The sequence below is a fragment of the Orcinus orca genome, chromosome 17 (genome assembly GCF_937001465.1).
Source record: "Orcinus orca chromosome 17, mOrcOrc1.1, whole genome shotgun sequence".
Taxonomy (NCBI): Eukaryota; Metazoa; Chordata; class Mammalia; order Artiodactyla; family Delphinidae; genus Orcinus; species Orcinus orca.
Window position 1 is genome coordinate 43,933,747 of NC_064575.1, and position 9,202 is coordinate 43,942,948.

General features: G+C 35.4%; 1 non-coding gene across 1 annotated transcript; it reads right to left on the reverse strand.

Moving 5' to 3' along the window:
- Positions 1-6,635: 6,635 nt before the first annotated feature.
- LOC117197910 (U6 spliceosomal RNA) lies at positions 6,636-6,742 on the reverse strand. The gene has a single exon (XR_004478813.1). It is a non-coding gene; the product is annotated as a U6 spliceosomal RNA (small nuclear RNA).
- Between the last annotated feature and the right edge of the window lie 2,460 nt (positions 6,743-9,202).

A 9,202-nucleotide genomic window follows, 5' to 3' on the forward strand; every position in this document is an offset into this window, starting at 1 on the left:
GAGAGAGAGAGAGAGAGAGAGAGAGAGAGAGAGAAGAGTAATCTCTAGGGAATCATCACAAATCCTGTTATTTTATGCTTACCATGGAGAAAAAAACTAATGCAACAAAGAGAATCAGACAAAGAGACAAATTATGCACACTTAAACTGAAAGTGTTTATTGCCATGTGAAGTATAATTATGCTGATTTAAAATGTTCACTGCTCAGACAGTCTAGAGCTTATCAGAATAAGGGCTAACCTTTCACTAGAGACTGAGGCTTTTGCTGAATTCCACAGAAGCATGGAAAATAGGGCTGTGTAGAAGGGTGGCCTCATTTCTCACCCTGGTGGACTGTTCTGCGAAACCATCCCTTTATTCGTAAAAATTAAAATCCCTCAGTTGGAGAGTCCATAACTGAGATAGCAAGTTAACTAGTGAATACTTAATCCTCTTATGTCCTTTAGTGGAATAATATAAAGAAGTTTATTGTGCTTAGCATATGACACTCCTTATTGTCATAATTCCTAGCAAGGGTCTATTATAGCTTATTTGCTGTTCTCTGCCAATGGTGAGCTCTCTCTCTCCCTCCCTCTCTCATTCTCTGTCTCAGATGAATGATTTTGCGTCTCCACCCTAAATGACTTGTGTCTCCAAGAAACCTCTCCACAGACTTGATTTTGCAGCTGTGAAGGGGTGGAGCCATTTCTGATGCAGATTCTACATCTAGTTTCCATTTCTTCCCCATCAAATTTTCTGTTCAGGGTACTTTGTCTATCTTCCAGGGACACATGTGTGAGTACCTGTCTACTCCTACTTAGATGGCAATTTTAAATAATTATTCATACATATAGGAAAAAATTTAAACCACAGAACCGCCAGCCTCCTAAACTGAAGAGCAGTTTTGCTTTCCTTCTCCTTTCTTCACCTGTATTTACAGTTAAGTTTTATGCCCAAAGAGTAAACATAAAATCTCACAAGGATGTTACTGAGAAGAAATAAGGAAAGATAGGCAAATAAGTAAGAATTTAAGATAGCATACATATTTTAGAGATATAATATTGAGAGGAAAGACCGGAAGTTAGACCCACCAGTGTTCAGATCTTAGTATTGCTGAAACTTACTATGTAACTTCAGACAAGTTATTTAACTTCTCTGAACTAAATAGTTTTTATCTGTGAAATGTGATTATTTAATATTATTCATTATTAAATACCTTTTTCAATTGTTTAAAAAGGTTAAACATCATACTGAATTTAAATAGCTAACATAGTATTTGGCCCATAGTAAGATCTCCATTAATAGTAGCTGTTGCTATATTGCTCTATAACATTGTACAAATAACAATAAGACAATTTACTCACAATAGGGAAAAGTTTTGCATTTTAGTTCAACAACATTCTTTGAGGGTTTACTTTGTGCCAGTTGCCATGCCAAGGATTAGAGATAAAAGGACATTTAAGACATAGTCCTTCTCCCTCACAAGTCTAGGCCAAGGTTGCTAAAGTTGCACAGGAAAATTTTTTTATGCTACACTTTTTTTTTTCTTTTAAAGATTATATCAGTTGTTGTAAAATTTAAAGCACAAATTTTCCCCAACATACTGGTGTAACACATAAAATAGTCCTAACACTGTTTTGATTAATGTAAAATATTTTCACATTTTGAAATAAAGAAAGTTTAGTGATTAAAATAGTATATTCTCTTGGTCTGTAATTCACAGTAATTCATTTTACAAATATTTGAAAACATAAAAATGCAGTCTACTGTGTAAGGTCCAAAAATTCAGAGTTAAATAAGATGCAGTTTTGCAATCAGTTGAGGTGGCAGAAGTAAAAATAACTGTTTTATGATCTGAAATAGGCTATGAAAGAGGTTTGGAATAAATGCAATGAGAAAACAGAGTGAGCATAATTAATTTTGTGTAGGGCATGTTGTCATTGGGGAAATCTTTGTAAGGGAAATAATATTTAAACAATGAGTAGGATTGAAAAGAGGCAAAGTTCATTCTAGGTTGAGAGAACAGCACAAACAAAGGCTCAGAGGGACTCTTGAGAATGCAAAGAGCATTTCATTTATTCATTCAACAAATATTTGAAAATAAATGTTTATCGAGTTTTATACAAGATGGCCTTGTAAATTTACACTTTGAAGCACCTTTCTGTTCCAAATATAAAACAATAGATAAAATTTTAAACACAAACATTTAAAAAGATTTAGCTGTGCTAAAAACAATAAAATGAAGCAAAGTAAACATCTTTGTGGAATAGATACAAAATAGAAATGTTTGGTGGTCAGTGGAGGTGTGGATGAAGGACTAGGGCTGCCAGTTGCTGTGTATAAAACCTGGTAGTTCATGCTTGTGAGGTGAATTCCTCCCTGTGAGGTGGGAGAGAAGAGCCAAGCTCACTAATTGAAACCAGGGGCTGGGGAAGGAGGCGCCCTGTAGTAAAAGGCATAGAAATATGGCTTATATGAAGCCATGGGGGACAGAAGAAGCAAACACAGCCTTGTGACCAGAAATGGAACCAAGCCTTAAGATGACTTTGTGACAGAAACTGTAAAATTCTTGATGTCTCTGTTACATAACATTTAATCTTCAATATAGGATATGGCTTTGCTATGGGACACTTGGGGGACCAGGTAGAAGCATTACAAAACTGGACATGGAAGAAAAAACTGAGAAAGAAATTCTGGAGATAACTGATAATTCCTAAAGCCGGGGGAGGAAAAACCCTAATACTGAGAAAGTAATCAAGAAAATAAAAATTTTCTATATTAATTTATTTCATAAAAGTTAATGTAGTAGAACAACTGATATATATTTTAAAATAAATATATTTAGGAAGTTCAGGGAGATGAATGAATAACATCCATAAAGAACAAAGAAATAATGAAATAAAATCCAGGATGAAATGAAGCAAAAAAGGCCTGGATGTGAAAAAGAGTAATTAAAAATCCTGAAAATGAATAATATAGCCAGTGAAATTAAAAACTCTATTGATGAAATACACTCTACATTAGACACAGGCAAAGAGGAATTAGTAAATTGGAAGACAGTAATGAATAATTCACTCAGAAAGCAGCAGAGTTAGAGATGAAAAATATGATTATGAAGGAGCATTTTAGATACCTGGAGAATACACCGACAGGCTCCTGTATACATCTAGTAACAGTACCAAAAGGAAAAGAGTACCTTGCAGCAAATGCAAAGGAAGAATGATGAGACTGACAGCAAACTTCTTCCCAGTAAGAGTATGTGTCAGATGTGTATCCATATAATCAGCTAAAGGAAAATAGCTGCCAGTTTAAAATTTTATACCTAATTGAATTACCATTTAATGCAGAGGTCAAAATGAAGACATTTCAGGCATACAGAGACTAAGGGAGATTGCAACAGTCAGATACTAAAAGAACTATTAAACAGGAAGGGATGGAACACATGCAAAAACTTTGAGCAAACTAGTAAATTCAGTAATATACTAACTGGAAAATAAAATACATTTTTGTGTGTGTGTGTTCAGAACAAAAGTAGGGGCAGTAAGTGTGTAGCTAGCATAGGCTATGAGCTTTGTGATCTGAGAAAAATAGAACTATTGGGTGACTTTAGACTTTTTAGAAAAATTTCCACAACTGTTCAGAGTATTGGGTGTTCATGGCTCAAAGCTGAGTCTCTATCATTTGAATTGTTCCTTCACCCAAGGTTAGGCCCCTTTCTGGGGGCAGCCCATATCCAACAACTGGTTGATGTAGGAATACAAAAGTCTGGCTTTTTTTGCCTCAGAGTTGGACAACTCTGAAGGGTCATCCCAACTCCATAACATCTCATGGGATCTGTTGAGTTCTCTCTTGTAACTGTCTCTCAGTTCAACTTCTCCTTCAGCCCAGTGCTTGCTTTCCTTTTTTCTTACAACATTTCTCAAAAATCTTTAGCATGCAAATCTCTGTCTCAGAGTCTGTTTCCAGGGATACTGACCTAGAAAAATTTGGAACCAGAAATAGTCCCAGGAAGCAGACTCTAAAATGGGATATTAGAGCTGGGTCACTCATTGACCAGATGACAGAACTCCATCACTGCTGGTAGGTGGAGTACTGATAACCTCTAGAATGATGTAGCAGTGAAAGAGTTAAATTTTTATCAATAATGACTTGGGATTGGACACCAGTGGAACAGAATGCACTAGCAAGGAAAAGACCTCAGGCTTTGAGAGATTTATAGGAAGTAGTAACTATATGGACCATGGAATTGGATGGCTTTTGCCATCAGTGAGAAAGAAACACAAAGCTTAGTAGGCTTCTTTGCATTCTGGAGGAGGGATATTTCACTCCTGAGAATATTACTCTGATCCATTTAGTAAGCTGAGCCCAGAGCAGAACAGAGTTCGGCAGCAGGTCTAGATACAGGGCAAGCAGTTTTGCTACTTGGACCACATAACCTTGCATGTCCAATGATATTAATGGTATATGTGGTAGAAAAATGCTATGGAATTTAAGGTAAGCCCCAGTAGGAAAATCATAACCTAGACTCCCAGAATTTTGGAGTAAGTCCATGTCATCCACTGCAGAAAATTATGCTCCATTTTAAAAACAACCTCTGGCATGCTACTGAGCCCTGGTTGAGAGGAAGCCTCTGAGGATGGAAACTCAAATAACCATGTGATCAGAACAGACTCCCATGGAATGTGTTCTGTCAGAACTATCATGTTATAATGTTGGGAAAGCCCAATGCAATTCATTAATAACGTGGAAGTGAGATTGGGGCCAGAAGCTGCAGGAAAGCTTCAAAAGCAAGTGGCCCAGGCTTCCATGTCATCCATCACCTATGGCTACATAGGAGGTTTCTTGTTATCAGAAGAGAAAGGAAAAAGGTCTAACACAATTTATGGATGAGTTGACTTCCTATGTGGGTTAAAGTTGAAAGCGGATTGCTCAGGAGTGGCGCTAAAAGAGAGTTGTGAGGGAAAATCCTCCCAGTGGAAAGAGCTTTAGGTGGTTCATCTGGTAATCTATTTTGTATTTTGATGAAGTCCAATTTGGCAGTTTTTGCTTTATGATTTTCACTTTTTTTGCATACTAAGAAATTATTGCCTAACCTAACATCATGAAGATTTTTCTCCTATGTTTCTTTCCAGAATTTTATAATTTTGTGTTATACATTTAGGTCTGTGACCCTTTTCAAGTTAATATTTTATATCTTATTAGGTAAGTGTTGAGGTCTTCCCCCCCCTTTTTGTTTATATATGTTCTAGCACCATTTGTTGAAAACAATATTATCTCTCCATTCAATTAACTTGGTACCTTTGTCAAAAGTAGGCCATATATATGTAGATGACCAAAGATAATTAAGAAATAATAAACTTTGTTTTTTTAATAGTTTCAGATTTATAGAATAATTGAACTGATAGCACATAGAATTCCATATACCTACTCCACTCTTACCCCTTAACCCTTATCCCCACACAGAGTTTGGTCTATTATTAATATCCTGTATTAGTGCAGTACACTTGTTACAGTACATGAGCCAATATTGAAGCATTATTATTAACTACAGTCAATAACTACATTGTTTCATTCTTTGTGTTGTACAGTTCTAGCGGTTTTGAAAAATGCGTGATAACATGTATCCACCATTAGTTTTACACAGAATAGCATCACCACCCTGAAAAATCTGTGTTCTAGCTATTCATTTTATACCTCCCTCCCTTGGAATCCTTGGCAGCCAATGATATCTTTATTGTCTCTATAGTTTTGTCTGTTCCAAAATGTCATATAGTTGAAATCAGACAGTATATAGCCTTTTCAGACTGGCTTCTTTAATTTATCAATATGCATTTAAGGTTCCTCCATATCTTTTCATGGCTTGATAGCTCATTTCTTTCTTTATTTTTTAATAGATCTTTATTGGAGCTTAATTGCTTCACCATACTGTTAGTTTCTGGTGTACACCAAAGTGAATCAGTCATAGGCATACATATGTCTCCATATCTCCTCCCTCTTGAGCCTCCCTCCCATCCTCTCTATCCCACCCCTATAAGTCATTGCAAAGCACCAAGATGATCTCTCTGTACTATGCTGCTGCTTTCCACTAGCTAACTATTTTACATTCAGTAATGTATATATGTCAATGCTACTCTCACTTTTCCCCAGCTTCCCCCTCCCACCCCGTGTCCTCAAGTCCATTCTCTATGTCTACATCTTTATTCCTGCCCTGCAACTAGGTTCATCAGTACCATTTTTATTTTCTGACTTACTTCACTCTGTATGACAGACTCTAGGTCCATCCACCTCACTACAAATAACTCAATTTTGTTTCTTTTTATGGCTGAGTAATCTTCCATTGTATATTTGTGCCACATCTTCTTTATCCATTCATCTGTCAATGGACATTTAGGTTGGTTCTATGTCCTGGCTATTGTAAATAGTACTGCAATGAACTTTGTGGTACATGTCTCTTTTTGAATTATGGTTTTCTTAGGGTATGTGCCCAGTAGTGGGACTGGTGGGTCATATGGTAGTTCTATTTTGAATGTTTTGAGGAATCTCCATTCTGTTTTCCATAGTGGTTGTATCAATTTACATTCCCACCAACAATGCAGGAGGGTTCCTTTTTTACCACACCCTTTCCAACATCTATTGTTCCCAGATTTTTTGATAATGAAAAGTATGGAATGCTCCACGAATTTGCGTGTCATCCTTGCTCAGGGGCCATGCTAATCTTCTCTGTATCGTTCCAATTTTAGTATATGTGCTGTTGAAGCGAGCATGCTCATTTCTTTTTATGACTGAATAATATTACATTGTATAGATGTACCATAGTTTGTTTATCCATTCACTTATTGAAGACATATTGGTTGCTTCCAGGTTTTGGTGGTTATAAATAAAGCTGATATAAACATTCATGCACAGATTTTTGTGCAGACATACATTTTTAACTCAATTGGGTAACTAGGAGCACAGTTGCTGGATTGTAAGGTAAGATTATGCTCAGCTTAGTAAGAAATTGTCTTCCAAAATGATTGTACCCATTTTGCAGTCCCACCAGCAATGGATGAGAGTTCTTGTTGCTCCATATCCTCACCAGCATTTGGGATTATCAGTCTTTTGTTTTTGTTTTTTTTTAAGTTTTAGCCATTCTAATGGGTGTGTAGTATTGTTTTAGTTTGCAATTCCCTAATGACTTATGATGTTGAGCATCTTTTCATTTGCTTATTTGCCATCTGTATATCTTCTTGGGTGAAGTTTCTGTTTAGATCTTTTCCACATTCTAAAAGTTCGGTTGTTTGTTTCCTTATTTTTGAGTTTAGAAAGTTTTCTGCATGTTTTGAATACAAGTTCTTATTTGGATATGTGTTTTACAAATATTTTCTCCAAGTTTTGGCTTGCCTCTTCACCTAAGAAAATTTTAAACTAAGTTTTTAATGTCAATAATTTAAAGTAACTACTATGAAAAGAAATCAATAGCTTCCAAATTTGTATAGAAATTAAAAAAGCATTAGAAAGCATTAAAAATCTATAAATGAAGAATATTAAAAATGCAAACACAACATGGTAATTGGAAAGTGAAAGATAGAAAACAGAGATACGGACAAATATATCAATCACAACAAGTGTAAGCATATTAAACTCTCCTATTAAAATACCTCTAGTATCAAACTAGACTAAAATGTGTTACTATTAACAGAACATACAGAAGAGTTGATAATTAAGAAATGAAAAAATAAATAGTTGAGTAAGTACTCTGAAGATAATAAATAGAAAGTTATTTTAGCTATGTTAATATCAGACAAAATAGAATTCATTTATTTATTTATTTAACTTTTATATTTTAATTAATTAATTTTTTTGGCTGTGTTGGGTCCTCGTTGCTGCATGCAGGCTTTCTCTAGCTGTGGTGAGCAGGAGCTACTCTTCGTTGTAATGCACGGGTTTCTCATTGTGGTGGCTTCCCTAGTTGCAGAGCACGGGTTCTAGGTGCACAGGCTTCAGTAGTTGTGGCACACAGGCTCAGTAGCTGTGGCTCACAGGTTCTAGAGCACAGTCTCAGTAGTTGTGGCATACGGGCTTAGTTGCTCTGCGACATGTGGGATCTTCCCGGACCAGGGGTCAAACCCATGTCCCCTGCATTGGCAGGTGAAGTTTTAACCACTGCACCACCAGGGAAGTCCCCAAGATAGAATTTAGAATGTATTCCTGGAATGAAAGGATGATTCACCACTAGAAAAATATATCATAACACAACACATCAAATTTATAGATTAAGGAAAAAAATGCTTAATTATATCAATAGATACATAAGCATTTGACAAAATTCAACATTTAGGTATAGTCAAATAATGTTGCTATGCCACAGTTAAAATCAATTAACTAGAGTTGAAAACAACCCAACATAGATATATTTTGAAAATGTAATGTTGGACAAAAATGTTATAAAATAACATCTATTATATGATATAATTTGTATAAAGTTTAACTACTTGCCAAAGCAATATCATGTTGTATATGGATATAAAATCTATTATATTGAAAAATATAAGAATATCTTCAGGAAAGTTAAACACTAAATTTATAATAGTGATTACCTCTTGGGAGGGTACTCTCTACCTCTTGGGAGGGGAGAGTACCCTCTTGGGAGGATTTCAACTTTATTTGTAATATATACAATTAAAATCAGAAGCAAAACAACAATACACATTTATTGAATTTTACCTTTGGAAGACATTTTCTAGGCACTGAAAATATTGGGATGAGTGAGTCATGATCTCTGCTTTCAAAATACTCTCATTTCAGGAGATGGGACATAATTGTATCTAACATAAATTTTATAAGGCCCTTATTGGTTCTCATGTGAATTGCCACAACAGTAATTCTACTAAATGCTTCATACGTGTTGGCTATTATTATTACTGTTAAGAGAACTGGATAATTCATATGGACATTGTTAATAACAACTGCACATACAACATGAGCTTATTGCTTATATTAGGAGAAAAAATGTAAATCTTAAGTCTATTTCCTAGTAAAATGTAGTAGGTTGTATATTGTGCTTTATGAGACCGTCAATCACTAGATTAATAGATTATATTAATCTTCCCCACCCCCTCTTTTAATCTAGGCAAATGGCTCCAGTATTCCGCACAATAAGTTGCACTAGTGAAATCAGCCTATAATTGGCTTGTTACCGTAAGAGAATTAAGTTGAGAACCATGGAAGAAGGTAGGATAGAT